General features: G+C 33.3%; 1 pseudogene; it reads left to right on the forward strand.

Annotated features, from left to right (window-relative positions):
- Positions 1 to 4,595: 4,595 nt before the first annotated feature.
- LOC107019642 lies at positions 4,596 to 7,492 on the forward strand (annotated as a pseudogene).
- The last annotated feature ends 13,008 nt before the right edge of the window (positions 7,493 to 20,500 follow it).

Below are 20,500 nucleotides of genomic sequence, written 5' to 3' on the forward strand. Positions count from 1 at the left end.
TGAGCGTATCAACGAGTGTAACCAATCCATGCCTAGAATGACATCAAAGTCTACTATTTCTAACACTACTAGATCTGCTTGGTGACTTTATGATATACTGTGACAGGGTAATTTATGTATACCCATCTAGCTATAATTGGGTCACCGACTAGAGTAGAGACTAAGAAAGGTTCTGAGAGAGTTTCTGGACCAACACTGAATTGGACTGCTATATTGAGTTACAAAATACAAAGTCATGTATGTTTTCTTTCCACTGAGTGAACCATATGTGAGTCACATCCTTGAGTTTGTAGGATGTCAATCTCACCTATCACTACCAGTTACTGACATCACACCAAATATTTTTTTGACCTCATCAATGAACTTTTGTAGGTCCTTACCAACTTTCGACCCTACAAACATAGGCGGCTTCATCCTAACAAAATCACAAACTCTGGCTGCCACTAATCGGTCATTTTTATTAGTAGGAACTAGAACCTATTGATTGTTCTGGTTGGTCATACTCTGAAAAGCTGAATTGGCGTTCTTAAACTCTGCATTTAAACTTCCATATCTGGTACTAGAGGAACTGCATTAGCATTGTGTGCATTAGCATTCCATGCCTAAGCTCTACAAGAAGGCATGATCTTAAGCGCACAATGTCAAGTTAGAATGAAATTTGATCATACCTTACGCACGATAAGAGTAACAAGAAAGTGAACTTTTTCCTAAAAATACTTTGTAGCCTCCCTATCATTAGATGTGGTGCACTTCACACCCATGAAAAGGACTCTACTTAGTGCGGCTTTTAAGACATCCTAGGACACTTAAATCTAGTGATCTTATACCAAGTTTTGTCACGCGTCGAGCTACCCCCGAGACGCGGACACGAAACCTAGGACCACAAGTGATCCCAAGCTAACCCTACTGGCATGATCATGAGCATACTAAAGATAATAAACGGATGCAGAAGCTAAATCATAATTAAATTTGAAAATATGGGGAAAACCCATATTCTATAACTGAGATATTTGAAAACAATAAGTTTAATACAAAGGAAATATTAACTCAATATTAAGCTGAATCTAACTATGGCTTAAATAAGCCTCTAAACTAGACTAGAAATGCTGGGACAAGCCCCCAGCCAAATCTAGAAAAACTGGAACTAAATGACTAAAGACTGAAATCACACTCATGACTGTTGTCCTCGGAGGATGAGGACTCACCACTGAATCTGCTGAACTGGAGATCGAAAATCGATCTATTTGTGATCTGGATACTGAGAACCTGAACCTACATCACGAGAATATATAATGCATGTATGTGTAAGTACTTGAAAGGTATCAAGCATGTAGGATAGAGTAAAGCTGAAATAAAACATAATTGAACAAGCATAAAAGCAAGTATAATAATCTGACATGATAAACTGATTTCTGAGCTAACTGAATTCAATGACCAATTTATAAAATGCTGAAGCTGAATTATGAATATACTGATAAATGATCAATCAGAGAGTCTAACTGATCTATGGGAGCTACTAATAACTGATAATAAAACCACATGAGCTAAATGTGGAGTACGATGTATACGCCCCATCGAGAGGACCCAATTGGTGGCTATGAAAAGCTTATTCAATTATCTATATGTGGATAGGTAATGAGACACTTAATTCATTTTGTGTTAAGAGTTATGACCATTTGAAGTTGACCCAACTGCATTTCCCCTTAACTGTCTGCAAATTTTCCCCCTATGGTAAGACCTACGGACCGTAGGTCCACCTACGGACTGTGCTGGTCATTTGTAGATCTTGTTAGAGAGTGGGTGAATGGGGGTCTCAATCGATGGTCACGGACTACGGACCGTCGTCTGACCTACGGACCGTAAATCCGTTTGTCGTCCAAGACTTAACCAATTTTTCTAGGCTAAAATTTATGGGAGTTTCTGATCCCATCGACGGTTGTATAGGACGGATCATGATTCAGGCTACGGTCCGTCGATGCCACCGTTGGTAGCACCTACAGATTTTTTTAAAAAAAACTAATTTTTTGTCTGTTTTGGCTACAGGGTGTTACACATCTATTCCAAGAGAGCTTTTAAGCTAAGTGTTGAGTAATTATCTCAACCCAAAGAAAGAAGTTGTTTTTAAAACATATGAGCTAAGTATATTTTTGGGAGTTGTATTGAGCACCGATATGGGGATGCGAGTTCATATTAACTCAAGTCTCTATAAACCATGTAGCCTTCATGGGTATTAATGGGTCATACTTTTTAGATGATCACATAAATTAAGCTAGAGGATCCACTTAGTGAGTTAGCTTCCTATACTGATGGCAAGGTATAAAATGGTCCTTGGAAGCGTGAGGTAAAATATTGTATCATCACTATATGTCTTAAGTGATGGTTGTCAGTTGGAGAAACTCCGACAGTAGTAATTGCATGGTTCCTCAAAGGGTTCTGCTTAGTATGAATAGGGTATGATACTTCATTCATGCATTGGACAAGTAGACTTTGAGAGGAAGCATAGTATGTTCTTATGATATTATGATTATGATTTGAGATCATGTTTTAAACAATTTTCCTTGTCTTTATATTGCACTTGTTTTAAACTGCTTTATATTAAAATGAGTTCAGTAAAGTATTCATGAGTTTAGAAGAGTCAAGGTAAGGGTTTCTTTCATAATCTCTTTCAAGTCTATGTTGTTTTAGCAATCAAACTCACATACTCGTACATTTAATGTAATGATGTCAGTTGGCCTGCATCGTCTTATGATGCACACGCAGGTAACTATGATCGACATTTGGCGTACTGTTGATCTTGTGAGCAACTCAGAGTCGGTTGGTGAGCCTCTTTATATTCCGGAAGACATCTTTTATCGCTTGATTTTCATTTTCAGTTGTTAAGATGATTCGCTTCTGTTCCAACATCCCTCTCTATTTTAGAGGCTTCATAAACAGAGAGCATAGTTCTTTAGTCTTAATTAAGACATGAGTTTCCACTTTTGCTAAGTTAGTACTTTAACGTTATTTTCATTAGTTATCTCTTATGTTTAAGTCTTCCACTTAGTAAGTAAGCCAGACCAAGGGTCCACTTGAGGCCAGCAATGGTCTTCGAGTGGTCGTCCTGGCCACGGGTGTAGGCTTGAGGCGTGACAATTGGAATTATTGCTAATCATCAAAATACTTTTAGTGATTAAGAGGCTAACAAAGTTAACTGTGTACGACTGTAAAGTTGTACTTTCTATAGTGGATGGTAGGCACTACAGCATAGGCATTGTAACAGCAGGCAAACTCGACCAATAAAGTCTCAGGTACATCGATAAATTTTTCTTTTACCTCAACTCCTTCTATAGAATGTAAGTCGCTTTGTTTGTATTGATGTCCAAGGAAACATCTTTCCTACACCTGCAACAGATACCTTCTTCCCTCAATGACTCAAGGTTAATAAGTAGATTGCTTCATTTTAATGGAGTTCTATATTGTAGTCTTTGGTTAGGGTACGTTATCCTCAAAGGTTGTTAGCGAGAGGGATATTAAGTGTCTATTAAGAGTGATTTGTGAATTTCCTGGATATGAAAAGGCTAAAGGTCTTGGTGGTATTTTGAGGAGGTATAATGCAGGGGCCGACTCAACAACATTGGAGGCCTTAGCGAAACTTAAGAGAGGGCCCCTAATATTTTAATTTTTTCATCATATTTACTTTTATTTAAATCTACTTTTCTAACCTATTTTAGATGTGAAGTTATTAGGTACTATTTTATAATCAATTTGTTTTAATAATTCATTTTCAAATGGTGATATGGCTAATTCATTTAATTTTTTATTGAGACATTATTGATCTTAAAGAATATTTAATCAATTTTAATTTCGTAAAGACTTCTTTCAGCCCAGGTAACGGTTAAAGGAATTGTTAACATTATTCTATGATTGAAATTGTATCAAGTCTTTTTATTTGATTGAGTATTTTCGTTAGATCATTATCTTCTACTTGTATTATTTCTCTCAACACTTTTAGTTCAAAAAATAAATTAAACCATCAATATCAGAATAACTTACATGTTAAAGAAAGTTCAAGGTTAAGACAATATATTTTAAATTCTCATCATCTTGTGATATCAATATTTTGCCACTAAATAAGAAATCAAAAATAATTTCATATGCTTCAATTGGTTCTAATCTATTTTGAAGTGAAAAAATAGTTTGAACTACCCTATATATGTAAAGCAATAAACATTAAAAGATTCTTCAAGAGACTTTGTGATTTCGCTATTCATATTTATTGTTTCGTACGATATTTTGGTTTATTTTCATCTGATATGCAATTTCCTTAGCAGAAATTATAACACTCATAGTATATATAATTTTTTTTTTAAAAAAATAACATATATAAGTAATTATTATTAAAAAATGGACCCTCAAAATATATGGAACCTCAAGCGATGACTTTAATGGCCTAGGGGTTATGACAGCCCTGCAAGAGAACAAATTAATAAGGAATTAAAGGATAATCAGCCAAATTAAAAGAGGTAAATTTCTGCCTTTCTTAGAAAAAAAATTAGGAATTTTAATAATTTTTATCCTTTTTTTTTAATTATTGGAATTACAGTCTCAAGAAGGTTATGGCTCACTATACTGAGTTTGTGCCAATAGATCAACTTTCTCTAAGAGAATCTACAAAAGTTGAGGTATCTGTTTCAATGCTAACAATTTGTGTGTATGTTTAGGAACTTGAATATTTTGTTTGTATTTGTTGTTTATGCTAAGGGTGTGTTCGATATGATAAAAAATATATGGGTTTATTACTTATTTTCTAGTATTAGATATGGTAAAATATTATCTTGAAAATATGTGTATATATATACAATGACTTATGAGAGGTGAAGATGGGGTAGGGCGTGTGGAGTGATGGAGGTGAAGATGAGGTGTTGGTAGGTGGGGGAGGACACTATCAAGGTGGAATGTCAGTTGTTTAACTTGATTTCCTACTAAGAAAAGTCAGTTTCCTCATTTTTAAAGACTTCTGAGCTAATAAAAGTAGAGAAAAGCAGTTGCATACAATTGACATTCCAAATTAATTTTTCTGTCTAAGTTATTATTTAGTATTCCATTAATCATGCGTGTTTAAAAAAGCAAAATGTATAATAGACAAAAAGTATGATTCTTTTACACTAATTACAGATAGACAAAGGGAGCAAAGTGGATCAATTGATCGAGATTAAGGAAACAAATGGTCAAGATCAATTATTGTCAGTGAAATCTGCAAATAAAATCTTTGATGAAAAATTTAAGTATTTGGACAATACATTTATCAATTCCGCAATCATATTCAGAGTATTATGGGATTACAAAAATCAAATCCAGATTCTTATACGCCAATGTTGATCTCCATTGGTCCTTGCCAAAAAAGGGATCATGAACTTAGTTCTATGGAGAAGTACAAATTGTTGTACCTACAACGATTTCTCCAACGAAAGGAGGGGCTTGATGTTGAAAGTTGCATTTGTGCATTGAAGAAAAAGAAAGATGAAACACTAAAATGTTATGATGATAACCTTAATAATGATATCGTTGACAATTTTTTAGAAATGTTGTTACTTGATGGTTGTTTTGTGGTTGAATTTATTCGAGAGTACTACACAACCGAGGAAAAAGACGAAGATCAAGAAGAAGAAGAAGAAGACAATAACAACATCATCAACTTGGAATGGATGAAGACACAAGTATGCCGAGACATGGTGTTACTAGAAAATCAACTCCCTTTCTTTGTACTTACCATGCATTATGACATGACAAAGCATCATAAAGAAGTGAGCTTCTTGTATATGGTGAGAAAAAACTTACCTGATACTTCCCCAAAGGCTAAATTCATACCCCCCACAGAGATTTACAATTTTAATGCAGAACGATTCAATCATTTAGTTCATGTATTACACATGTTTTCTCGACCATTCAGATCATCATGATCATATGATCGGATTGGTTCGGATTTTTCAAATATCAAACAAAATCATCTGTGTAAAATGTTTAAATTTATAAACCAAACCAAACTAATAAAATTGGGATTTTTTCGGATTTTTCAACCTCGGATTGGTTCGGATTTATCAAATACCACACCAAACCATTATGTCGAACTTTTACATTTATAAATCAAACCAAACTAATAAACTTCGGATTTTTCCAGATTTTAGGATTTTTTCGGTAAAGTTTGCATACAAACATAAATTAATTTGTGCTCCAAATATTTCTTTAGTCCAATCAAAATATAATTATCTAAGGTGTTTCTTAAAAAAATAACACAAAATATGAGATGAGTATTGATGATATAAAAATATTCAATAAAATATAATAATGAAATCATCATACAAATAAATATTGTAAAGTCATAATGAAAATAATCATAATTTAAAAGTACTAAATCATGCTAAAATAAGTTCAATGAGTATTTAGTTACATTAGTAAATATTTAAGGAAAGTTAACATTAGATTTTGTATTTTAATTGTCTAAACCAATGTAAAACTAAAGAACAAATATTGAATGTTATTGTCATTCTTAGTGTTGAATTGATTTTGTGTTTGCATTAGTATTAATTTGATTTTGATTTAAGTTTTATTATAATTATCAATATCTATGAACTATAATCTTTATATTCTAAGTTTTAAACTTGAAATAATATATTTAAAGATAAAAACTATGAAATAGTATCAGGAATATTTTTAAATGATCTCAAAGTAAGTATTTTTATGTATAAAATAAAAATTTGAAGTTACATATATAATGTCGGGTTGCTTTGGTCTATTGTTGTTTTTTTTAGTTAAAACCAGACCAATCCAAATATATTCGGGTTTTTTTTTCAATATCAAATCAAACCACTAGTCGAGTTTTTTCGGTTTGACTCGGTTTGCGGGTTGGTTCGGTTTTGTTCACCCCTAGATTATGGGATTGCTATCATATTCCAAGTGTAACAGAGCTTTACGATGCTGGAGTTAGATTCATAAGAATAGGATATTTGCAAGAAAAGATGGAGGATAAAACAACATTATCCGATATCAAGTTTGAGAAGGGATTAATGAAAATACCTTGTTTTGCAATCGAGGATACTACGGAAACCTTCATGAGAAATTTGATAGCTTATGAGCAACATTCCTCTAAAGTAGATGTATATCCTTTTTTTTCAAACTATGTCCATATAATGGCTCAACTTATTGGCTCACAAAGAGATGTGAAGTTTCTTCGCAAAGAGAAAATCATCCTTAAGGACATAGGGGATGACAAACAAGTGGCCAGCATTTTCAAGAACTTTCAGATGGGGTGGAAATCACAAGCTTTTATTACATAAAAGAATGCAGCAAATTGATTCAACACTTTGATAAGCCATGGAGTCAAATGAAGGCTAGTTTAAGACACAACTATTTCTCGAGTCCTTGGGTAGGAGGTTCAACTGTGGTAGCTATAACACTTCTTCTACTCACTATTATACAGACTGTTCTGGCTTTTACTGGTGACACTATGAAGTAAATCTTTGTTGTAACTATGTAATACAACTATTGATCACTGAGTGAGTGTTTCCTCATTTTAGAAAACTTGAACAATGATATCATTTGAAAATTTCTAGAAATAATTTTAGTAGATGGATGTTTCATGGTTCAGTTTATTCGAGAGTGTAGTGAAATTAGGCCTAATAGAGAATTGTATGATAAACATTTGCATATCGAGATTTTTTTGTTAGTGAAAGAATGATCTGACTGGTTTATTGGCACTTGGGTGGGTGCTTAAGACTCTTTTAGTATTGCTGAGCCTGAATTTGAATCTTACTTTTAACATGTCTTTTTTATATTTTTGACTCTGCCACTTTCAGAGCACCCACAACGTTAAAATCCTAGATCAGTCACTGGCTTCAACTAGTACAACTTTATTTGATATCAATCTTGATAATGGACGGATGCAAATTCCTTATTTTGAAGTTGATAATGTAATAGAGACACTCCTTATAAATCTCATAGCCTATAAGCAACAGACATATGATGTACTTCCTAAACATTTCAATGATTTGTTGTATTTACGAATTATCTTATCGACTCAGACAAACATATGAATGTTCTTCGTCAAAAAGGAATCATGAGCAATCAACAAGAAAAGGACAATGAAGTGGCTAACATCTTTAATAAAATTGGGAATTGGGTGAATATCTCTAGTTATTTCTATTTAAAAAGAAGGCATAACACATAAATATGTCCCTTAACTTGACTTCAACAGACAACTATGCCTTCCAACATTGAGTGTGAATAAATAGAAACTTAAACTTGTATAAAATTGAACAAGTAGACACACATGTCGTACATGGAATAATACATGTAGGACGCCACGTAGAACACAAAATTACCATATAGGGTGCCTTTTAGGACTAATGTGTTCATTTATTCAATTCTATACAAGATTAAGTGTCTATTTGTGCACACCCGAAGTTAAAAGTCATTGTTGTCAGCTGACGCCAAGTTAAGGTCATGTTTATGTATTATGCCAAAGAAGAATGTAGAAAAGTTTGTAGAAGAAGTAGAATATTATTCCGAGCCCACAAGTTGTTTGTGTATCTTTAAGAAATTATAACCCCTTCACTGTTGTCATTGTTTTGGGTTACTTCCTCCCAGTAAACACCTCCACCATAAGTGGATCAAACCAAACAAGAACTATTCCACCATAGTCAAGAAGTTTGGTCAACTTACCCCTCTCCAATGACATGATAACCGTTACTCAATTTTCCAACAATTCACCATCAATAGGTATAAATAACAATAGAACCCAATAATACAATTCATTCTAAGCATAATTCCATCAACATGCAATCATAATTACAAAACCTACTTCATAAGCCAATTTAGGAGTTTAGGGAGATCATGGGTTCTTAAAGGAATTTCTAATGAAATCATCTTAAAAACATTAATCAAACATAAATTCATCAATGCCATGACTTTGAAAACACTTAACCAATGAACCCATGCTTAGATAGAAATTGAGATTTTTTATCATTGAAATACTTTAGGAAAACCTTTCATTGGACTCCTAAAATGAGAGGTTAACAAAGGAAAAAGGATCACCATACCTCACTAATTGAAATCCCATAAAAATTGAAGAATAAAGCACTTGAAATCTCCTCTCCTAGATTGAACTTGACCTTGACCTTCAATGGTGTTCTAGAGAGAACCTTTTTGATAGGGAAGGGTTTGATTTTTGATGTTCAAGTATAAATGAGGGGTAATTCATCTAATACTCTTAAAATACCCTGAAATACACGAAATAACCGCCCCTATATTTAATTAGCCAAGAGTGGGATTTACCAAACCACCCTTGGATTGGCGGTGTCTCAAGACAACATCATAGGTGAGAGTTACAACCCCCACCCACGGACTGTAGGTGGGATTACGGGCTGTGTTGTACCTTCGTGTTGTTGGTCAGAGCCTCCTCAATAGAGGCCAAGCCTCCATGGCTAAATATGGAACTACTTCCTTGACTTACGGGGCGTAAGTCCACTTAAGGGGAATAAGTATAGGCCGTAACTTAAGCTATTTTGGTAGCTTTTTGGCCAACGTTTGTGTCCTCCTCAAGGACCCTTAGGTGGTCCTTGGGGAGTATTACCCGGACGTTTCACCCCTAAACATGTACAATTAGGTAATAGGGTCTCTTCAATAAGTTTTAGACTCCAAACAACACACCACTTCCCATAACAACACACTAGAACACATTAGCACCAAACCACTAATTTCCGAATGTCTTGGTTGTCCCTTGACTTTCGACCTCAAAACTCTTTAAACAAAACTTTAAAAGCTATTTCTCATCATTTTAACAAGTTACCAAAACACATGTGAAGCTCTAGTTCATCCTACTTCATTTTTAGGGTCCTTACATTCAAGTGTTGGTAAGAAGGAAGGTATGATGAAAGTTCCTTATGCTTCAGCTATTGTAGTTTGATGTATGCAATATGTGTACAAGACCAGATATTGCTCATGTTGTTGGTGTTGTTAGCAATTTTTTTCTAATCCTGGAATAGAGCATTGGAATGTTGTAAAGTGGATTATGATATATCTTTGTGGCATTTCTAGTATCAGTTAGTGTTTTGGTACAAGGAATCCTATTATTTGTGGTTATATTGATTTAGACATAACCGGTGATGTTGATACTCGTAAGTCTACTTCACGCTACTTTATTACTTTTGTTGGGCGAGATATTTCTTGGAAATCTAGGTTTCAAAAATGTGTTGCTTTATCTACTACACAGGCTGAGCTTATTGCAGTTGTTAAAGCTTGCAAAGAGTTGATCTGGATGAAAATAATTTTTAGGGAACTTGGTTGTGCTCAAGAGAGGTATGTGATTTATTGCGACAATCAAAGTGATATTCATCTTGGCAAGAATTCTATATTTCATAGTCGGTCTAAACACATTGATGTGAGGTATCATTTTTTAAGAACCCTTGGAGGGGTAGGAGCTGAGAAACACCCCCAGACCTTATCATAGATAAACAACAAAATACAAGGAGAGGGACATAAACCTTACCTCCGACCTATGGTGGTTCAAAAGTTGGTAGCCTACTAAGGAACACCAACGGGGTGGAATTTAGTAAGTTCTCAACTTTTCCCCGAAACAGAAATGATTAATCCTCTAAGTACCTATGAGAGGACTCCTCTCGATACAAAGATTCTATGAAAACATAAATGAGGGAGACTCTCCCTTTACAAGTAAAGGAAAACCCTACTCATACTAACTAATCATCTAAGTACCTAATTGAGAGGACTTCTCTCAATACAAAGAATCTAAGTAAGCATAAAGGCGGGAGACTCTCCTTTTACAAGTAAAAGAAAAAACTCTTCATAAAACTATGACTTAGACACAAGAAATAGCCCAGAATAGATGAATGGAGATCACCAAAAAAATATGACCTGATGGAGTTCTTGCTCCTTTAAAGTCCTATAAAAGAAAGACTGTCAAGGAGGCTCCTTGGATTCCAGATGTATTGGATCCTAAGTTGCTTGAACTTGAAAAGATCCATACCACTAATCATAGGTTCCAACATGATGACTAAAGCTTTGCCAAGAGGGAAGTTTGAAGAATGTTGCATGATCGCCGGGATGGTGGCTTCCTCCACATGGTCGGTAGGGGAGAATTGTTGGGTTTTGGGCCTTTTTCCCTTTCTATGTGGATAAATAAAAGTCCAAGGTTTTAGGTCTTCCTTTCTTTCCTTTGTGGATAAATTTAGCCCAAATGACTAACCCACTTTTTGCCCATAAGCACAATATTATGGTGCATATGTAAGACTTTCTTTTAGGTCTTATTTTAGAATAATCCTAAGAGATTGAGAGCATTCATATAGAGAGAAACTGAGAAAGTGCAAATTTCTGCACAAGCCCTAGCAGCCAATTTTAAATCGTGATTCTCGCTTTGTTTCTCGTTTGATGAGTTGATTTCTATATAGCTTGTTCCCTTCAACTTAATTTTTGATTATGAACAGATGATTTGGAGTCATGTAGCTCCAGATTTTAGCTCGTGAACAACAACTATAGGTTTGGTGATTTTGTTTCTTTTATTTTTCTAGTTTTTGGTGTTATCTTGTAGTGGTTGTTGCTCATTGTTTGGCACTTTTTGGTGATCACTTTGGAGAACACTTTTGTAACTCTTGTTCATTATAGTGGATCTTTGGCCTTGTGATCTTTACTATTCACACCGCAGAGGTTTTCCACGTTAAACTTTAGTGTCTCTTATGTTGGTTTGTTTGCTTGCTTAGTTTGCTGCCCAAACAGTTTAATCTTGCATTGTTTTGTCATTACTTGGTTCAAATAGAGGGGAAAGTTTGAATAGGGTTTTCTTTCGCTATCTCCCTATCGTGCACATTTATTTTGTGCTTGCCTTTTCCAAAATTGGAGTGGAACAACACCTAGCTTGGACAAATGGCGATGAAATGAGGTTCTTGGAAGTGGTCTGGTGAGTGAATCAACCAGTTGGTCAGAACTAGGAATGTGCTTGAATACAAGGCGTGTATCGTTAACCTATTGGCGAACATAGTGGAAGTCTACAACGATATGCATGCTTAATTTGGCTGTGCAGATTGTTGTTCTCACATAAGTAGGTGACACCAAGGTTGGCACAGAAAATGGTAGGTGGTGTGAGAATTTTGACATGAAGTTCCTTGAGAAGATTTTTCACCTAAGTGGTCTCATCAACTGCACTAGCAACAACTCAGTTTTCTGCTTCAGTGGACAAGCGGGCAATGGTACGTTGTTTTTTAATGACCAACTAACTGGATTAAGACCAAGAAAAATAATACAACCTTTTGGTGGAACTGCGATCAGAGAGATTTCCAACCTAGTCAACATAAGAAAACACAGAAAGGTTAAGACTGATGCTTTGAGTTATTCTAATGCCATAATCGGTAGTGCTTTTGAGATATCAAATGAGGCGTTTAACAGCCCTCTAGTGAGCTTCAAATGGGGCATGCATAAATTGAGACAATTTATTCAGTGAGTAAGAAATACAAGGCCTAGTAAAAGACAAGTATTGCAACTTTCCGATGACCTTTCTATATTTAATAGCATCATGTGATGGAGTACCATCATTTAGTATAAGACGAGCTCACTGGTGTGGAAACATCATTACAATGTTGCATCAAAAAGTCATGGAGAAGATCTGAAACACATTTTTCTTGTGACAATAGAAGTCTTTTGCAGTCTCGATGAACCTCAACTCCATGAAAGTAGGATAGTGGGCCACAATTTTGAGGGAAAAATGAAAGCCAAAGAAGAGATAACCTGATGAACTAGTGAAGAACTATTTCCTGTAAGGATAATGTTGTCAACATAGAATAAAATATACACAACACCATATGAGTCATCGTGAACAAACAGAGAAGGATGAGAGTGAGACTTGATGAATCCCAAATAAAAAAGATAGGATGTTAGTTCATTGTACCAAGAATGAGGTGCTTTCTTGAGACCAAATTAATAGAGATAGAGAACATCGGAAAATGTATTGTCAAGAATTATTTCTTGTCATAAAAACTCTTGGAAAAAATAATTTGGCGTTTAGGGGGGAAAATGAAAAAATCTATCAAGAAAATAATGGAAACTTCTTGAGTCTTATTGAAATGATTGCAGAAGTTGATCCAATTATGCAAGAACATATTCGACGAATCAAACATGATGAAATTTATAATCATTATCTTGGACATAATATACAAAAATAATTAATAAATATATCGGTAAGTGAAATTAAGAACAAGATTATTGAAAAAGTTATTAAAAAAAAGTATTTCTCTATCATAGTTGATTGCACGCCAGATACAAGTCATCAAGACCAAATGACTTTTATAATACGCAGTCTAGATATTTCAACAACTCAAATAAATGTAACCGAATATTTCTTAGGATTCTTAAAAGTGGATGATACAAGTGGAAAAGACCTTTATGAAGTTATTTTAGATGAAGTAAAATGTATTGGGCTTGATATTGATAATTTAGGAGGACAAGGATATGATAATGGGTCTAATATGAAGGGAAAACATCAAAGAGTGCAAAAAAGACTTCTTGATATAAATCCTAGATCATTTTATACACCATGTGGTTGTCATAATCTAAATTTTGGTACTTTTGTGATATGACTTAGTCTTGTACGAAAGCTATATCATTTTTTTGGAGTAATACAACAAATATATTCACTATTTTCTTCGTCTACTAAACGATGGAAAATTTAAAAGATAGTGTACCTGGTTTAACTCTTAAATGATTGTCACAAACACGGTGAGAAAGTCGTATTGAAAGTGTTAAAGCAATAAGGTTTCAAACTCCACAAATAAGAGATGTTTGATTTAAATTAGAAGAAGTTAGTGATGATCCAAAAATTATAAGTCAAGCTAATTGTTTAGCAATTTTTGAGCTTGAAAATTTTGAAACTTTATTGGGTATGACTATTTGGTATGATGTATTATTTGCCATAAATACAGTTAGCAAAAGTTATAAATCAAAAGATATGCATATTGATGTCGGGATTGATTAATTAAGAGGTTTAGTTTCTTTTCTTAAAAAAATATAGAGAAGAAGGATTTACAAATGCTATGATTTCGGCTAAGGAAATTGCATTAGAGATGAATATAGAATCTGTATTTCGTAAAAAAATGTGTAATTTATAGAAAATATAAATTTGGTGAGAATGTCGATAATGAAATCACAAGATCCTTTGAAGAATCATTTAGAGTTGATTACTTTTTATACATAGTAGACCAAGCCATCTTTTCACTTCAAAATAGATTTGAACAATTTGAAGTATATGAAAATATATTAAGTATAACTTACATAAATCCCATAGTGAAATTCAAATTATATCATATCCCTACATTTTTCTACTTTACAAAAAGCCCTTAAAATAAAATTCACCCAGATACATAAGTTTCATTCGGATACATTATATGTGATACATTGCAAAAGCTCGCAGTTGCACTTATTAAGGAAAATAGTTGGTTGTTGCGCTTTATTAGGAAAATTAACCTAAAATTGATTCTAAATCCCACGATTCAAGCATAAGTGATTTTTATCAATGCACTCTAATCTGTAACAGATTCACATCTTTCAAAATTCAAATTCCATCATCTCCATCAAGCCGCCATTGCAGCCAAAATCATGAAGAATTCAAATTACTTGACAAATTGACTGATAGAATATGAATGTAAAGCGTTTTTTTAGAGATTCTAAAATTAAGGTGAGTTATGAAGGTTATAAAAGCGATGGACTGTTGTTGGACAATCATTTCATTTATAAATCTCAAAAATTATCATTTCAATCGAGTTGGAGATCGATGAGATTAGATAAAACTTGAAAATCAGATACATCGTAGAAGTGTTGTGAATGCGTAAGCGAGATGAGTTATGAATGATTTGTTTTTTGTGTATCATAAAAGTGTTGTGATTTTGATTCATAAGAGTCATATTAATTAGTTGTTTTAGTAGTTAAGCGATCTATATTTTCTGTATTAGTATAATGTTTTGATTTTGATACATAAAACTACAATTAATTAGATTTTTTAGTCATTAATATGATTGTATGATAGAGTATATTTATCAGTGTGATGATTGACGCTTAAGTGATTGTATAATATATTAGTGAGATTATATTGATAGTATATGTATGGTACATCAGATGTACTAAAGATACATTAGTAGTAAAGATACATTGGTTGTAAACTATTAGAGTGTTTGATGGGATTTACTAGTTTTTAGTATTAAAAAGTGGTAAATAAAAGATATATGCCGCTAAATCATATAAAATTAGTTGTATTAGATTCAACCTGAATCTATAATGTGAGTGTATGAATGAGTTATAGCCTTGGGGAGAAGATTTAAGGAGATATTGATTTTAAACACATCTAAATATTCAATGATAAAGGATGTATCACGATACATAATTATATATTTATGTAACTAATTTGTAGTATCACTTGGTTGTTTGATCAACATTTCTTCGAGAAAAAAATATATCATTAACTTCTTATATATGCAGATTTTTTCGTCATTTGAATTTATTTTTTTGATTTATAAAGCTAGAAGAAGATATATTGTTTATCTTGAGAAGAAAATATGTACTTGAGGAAGATTTCAAGTAGATGAGATATACCTTGCTCACACTACTGCTATTTTAAGGCACAAGAATGTTGTAAATATGCATCAATATTGCTCTGATTACTACATGTAAGACTGATGCATTAACAAAATCAGCGTGAGCTAATACTGTAAATTTACTCTTAGGCCTTAAAGAATTCTCATTTTCACTTATATATCCTCCCTATCCTTTTCAATACCCTCTTTTTTCATAATAAGGTTGCATATCGTATACGCAGATAATCTAAACAAAATGAAAACAGTTAAATTAGTAGCTTGTAATGTATCTTATATGTGAATGTGATACATTTCAGCATATTTTTGAATTTTATACTTATATAAATTTAAGTATATGACACATACCAAATATATAGTATTTTAATTGTGTATCTGATATAGATACTCATTACAACTTGGTAAAGTGCAAACATATCAAAAACTTATATATGATACTAATTAAACTTCGCATACTCATTATTTGTATCAGGTATAATTATATTGTATATGATACAAGATTCTACAAATTATAGCCTATTTTACATGTGAACTTTATAACTTCATACATTCATAACACCTATTCAAAACGAGAACAAAATTAGAATTTTATGTATCTATATAATATTTTAACTTATGATACATGATAATACGAGAACAACACTTTGTCATTAATATATCAGATTTTTGAAAGAACTAACAAAGGAAAATATCAAACATCTGTCAAAAATTCATATCTAAAACTCATTACAACTTGATGAACTATATTGTTTATCTTGGATTGATCATCAATCTTTTTTGTCGCTCCTGTGCCATTGAATTACACCAAAAGTAAATCAAAAGAATTATCCTTGACAGAAAAATAAGACTAATATTATGGATTGTAATCAACAATGACAGAGAAATTAAGTAGAAATGACGTCGTTCTCATAAGCACTAGCACTACTAATCTTGGATGAATTTAACTCAATCAATATAAGATGAAGAAGATGAAATCTTCAAAAAAAAATTGAAGAACAGTAAAATGGATGAAACCTTGATTTGAAATAAGTTCTAACTAGAGAGAGAAACCTTTTGAAATTCAAATTGGGATCAAAGATGTAACTGACCAGATTATGGGAGTGAAATAAGAGACAGATTTAAGGAACAAAAATAGGAAGGGAAACGTGGGTTGTTGTGTTTCAGTAGTAATGTATTTTTTGACTTAAGAATTGAGGAAAAATAAAGGATTTCATAAATATTTTGAAATGGTAGGGAATAATAGAAATTATGGAAATAAAGGTGTGTATATATGTAATTTTTTCAAATATTTTTGGCTTTCTATTTAGTGGGAAAAAAATTGAGATCATTAGATGATGAAAATTTAAAAAAAATATTGTGTTAATCTTGAATGTTCCTTAAAACATAATACTCACTCCAATATTGACGGTTTAAACTTACTTTATGATTTAAAAGTGTTAAGGAAAATCGTAAAAGTAGAAGACAATACTCTAACTGAGATACTCAATCAATTAAAAGGACTTGATTCTTTTCCAAATTCTTACATTGATTATAGAATAATGATAACAATTTCCGTAATAGTCGCCAAAGCAGAAAGAAGTTTTTCAAAATTAAAAATAATAAAATTTGATTTAAGATCGACAATGTCTCAAGAAAGATTAATTTAAGACCCCAAATGACTTAGGTGAAATAGAGCCTAACATGTTGGTATTGATGGTTTAAGGTCCTAAATAGGTCTACTATTTGTTATTGAGTCAGTGTCTAAGTGTTTAGGTGCATTGGAACTCAAATGTTAAGGGACGACTAAGACGTTCGACGACTAAGTCACCTATGTGCCTCATATGTGGATCTATGTGTTTATGTGTGATTCATGAGGTTTTAAGGTTCTTATATGAGTTATTATTATGTATAGGAAGTGTGCCGAGTTTCGTGGAGTTTGGAGATTAAACGTCCAAGAACGTCCATGACGTTCAAAAGATGTGCCTTGAAATGACCTTGTTTGTCTAAGCATGTTTCATCGAGTTTTACATGTTCGTTTTGGGTGAAATTTATGTGAGAGGTACTAAACTCATATAAGGTCATGTTTGGGTTGGAAACGTCAGGGAAAACATCCCCAAGGACCATCCAAGGTTCCTTGAGGAAGGACCCAAAGTTGGTGTCAAAGACAGCCCAAACCACAAAGGCAATCCACGCCCAGTGGGTCAATAGACGCCCCGTTGGTAGGGTCTCATCGTTTGGGACTTATCCTGGGAGAGTATATACCAATTTTGAGTCTTTAAACTTATCAACGGAAGGACAGAATGGTCCATTTGTGGACAAACATTCCGTCGACTGCCCAACCATCGATGGGCACTATCCTGCGTGCAGGTTCACTGTAAATTGAGTTGTGAACTTTTATTTTCACTCCATTTCAAATAAGAGTATTGGAGGTTACTTAGGAGTCTTTTGGTTACTTTAAATTTGTATATAAGTGTTTAACACTTAGAAGATTTCATTCTTCCAAATCAAAACCCCAAAATCCCTTAGAAATTCCTTAAGACTCCATTGAAGTCCAAAGTCAAGGAAGATCTTGAATTGTTGAATTGAGTGAAGATTCTTCATCAAAGTGAAGAATTATCATCATCGTATGTATTTTTATCCTTTAAACTCTCTTCATCAAGGAGCCCAACTCTCAAGAAGTTTTCTAAAGTTTTCAAAGTTGAATTGTCCAATTTCATGATTCTACCATGTTTTCTTGCATTAATTATTTTTAAACGTTTATTCTGGATTAAATTGTTATTGTATTGATTATTTTAACCTAAACTACCTATGAACCCATGAATTGGATGAACCCTAGATTTTGACAAATTATGGGTTACTAGATATTGACCTAATGTTGATGAATTATGATGTAGATTTTTATGGGTTATCTAAATAACGTAACAATTGTAGTAGTTTGATATCTAGGTTGTATTAGATTAATGAATATATAGTAATTTGACCTAGTTTCATGAATATTCTTTACAATTATGTTGAATTGTTGGTTATGGCCATGGGTAAGGGCCTTGTGATATCGAATGTGGTGATTTGGCATTGGATTAAGTTGTTGAGGATGATATGGTGGTAAGCTGCCCTATTTACTTTGTTTTATGATTAATTATACTCAGTTATGTTGTTATTGGTATGTTCCACTTATGGTGGCGGTGTTATGTGCTTTACTTGCAATTGATGTGGCCTTGTCGGCGTTATTTTAAGTAATGTAATGATCATGGACTTGTCGGAAAAATACTTCAAGTAATGTGATTAATTTTTAGTTGATTATGTGAAGTATGAACATATCTATCTACATGTTAAGTAATGTGAAATTATATGTGTTCTATTGATGTTATGTAGGTGATCATGTTAGACTATGAATGTGGCTTGTGTGTATAGTCTCAGGGTTGAAGTATGTTATTCCTACTTGACTATATGAGTCTATGATGGTCATATTTATGTTGGTATGATAGTATATAGGATGACTTGAAGATGATAAGGGTTATTTCTATGTGCTTCTAGAATGACATGTGTTATGAGTTAAAGTGAAGTATGTGGTGTTTTGTCTTGGTTGACTTGTGTCCCTTGCTTGATAAATGTATGAATGTGAATATGTGATGTCTTGACTAAGGATGATAAAGTTCTTAGTCTTGTATGTATGAATGACATGAGACCTTAAATAATGTTAAGAGAGTATTTTATGTGGAAACCTTGAACCTAGTGGTAAGATTGTGAATGTTGAAGTAGTAAGTCGTAATGGTATCCTTCAAAGTAAAGAAATGATGGATTTAAGGTTAATTGGCTAGAACAGTATCATATTAATCCTTAGGAAAGTCATTATGAGCTTCTTGTCACCATTGTAATGTAACCCAAAAGGACCTCTCTTGTAGGGTAAATATAATTAGGTTATGAACTAGATATGGAACCCTTTTATATGAACCTTAAGTGTGAATTACTCTATGAGAAAGAAGGCTAGCACCGAGTGAGTATGGTAAGGGAAGTAGTTCTAGTTAAATAATGAGACTAGATTACAAAGCATGCCCTTCATATTCCTTAATCATGGGCCTACATGGGATGTGTCTAGGTTCTACCATTGACAAGTAGAACAACCTCATCGGAGTAGGATAGAACTATGGATTCCATGCCTTTCTATCATGGTCGATGTCGGTTATTGTGTATTCTCATCATATGGAATACCTATTAGCATTAGAGAAGTTCTATGAAATTTAGGTGGTGGTACGCGACGCTATCTAGACATTGCACAATAGGGTTTGAAGGTGTTTTTTGGAGTTCCTAGGTCTTGTCCATGACCATTACTTGAATGTCCTTTATGTGTTGAATGTCTCCTAAATTAACTAATGAATATAATATCTTAAGTTAAGAAAGTATGTTAATTGAGTAAGTACTTATCTAGAGTAGTTAAGTGTTGTCTAGTTAAGGTGTGAAGGGGGCATAGGAATGGTCACTTCGTATCTTACCTAGATGAGTCTTGAGAAAGACTCTAGTTAGGGAAATTGGTTGAATATGTGGACATGATCTAAGACTTAGATAGTCTTAAGGATTATTTAGGTAATCTTGAAAAGGTCAATCATGGATGTTATCTTCTTGATTTACTTAGGTAGGTCTTTTGATAGTCTTTGGAAGGAGGATGTCATATTATCTATGTGTTGATGCTTTGATGTCTTGTAAGTGTGTATATGACTTATTATTAGCGTTCTTGAGGGTCATTTAGGTATGCTTAGGGAGGTTGTATGGGAGGTCTCTCTTTGTGTTGCTTAAGTGGGTCTTAGGATAACTTTTAGTGAGGGAATTACATGCAAGAAACTTTCTAAGTAAAGGGTAAGACACTTCACTGTAAAAGTGAAGGGAGTTACTGTAAAGTGACTCTA

The sequence above is a fragment of the Solanum pennellii genome, chromosome 5, assembly GCF_001406875.1.
Source record: "Solanum pennellii chromosome 5, SPENNV200".
Taxonomy (NCBI): Eukaryota; Viridiplantae; Streptophyta; class Magnoliopsida; order Solanales; family Solanaceae; genus Solanum; species Solanum pennellii.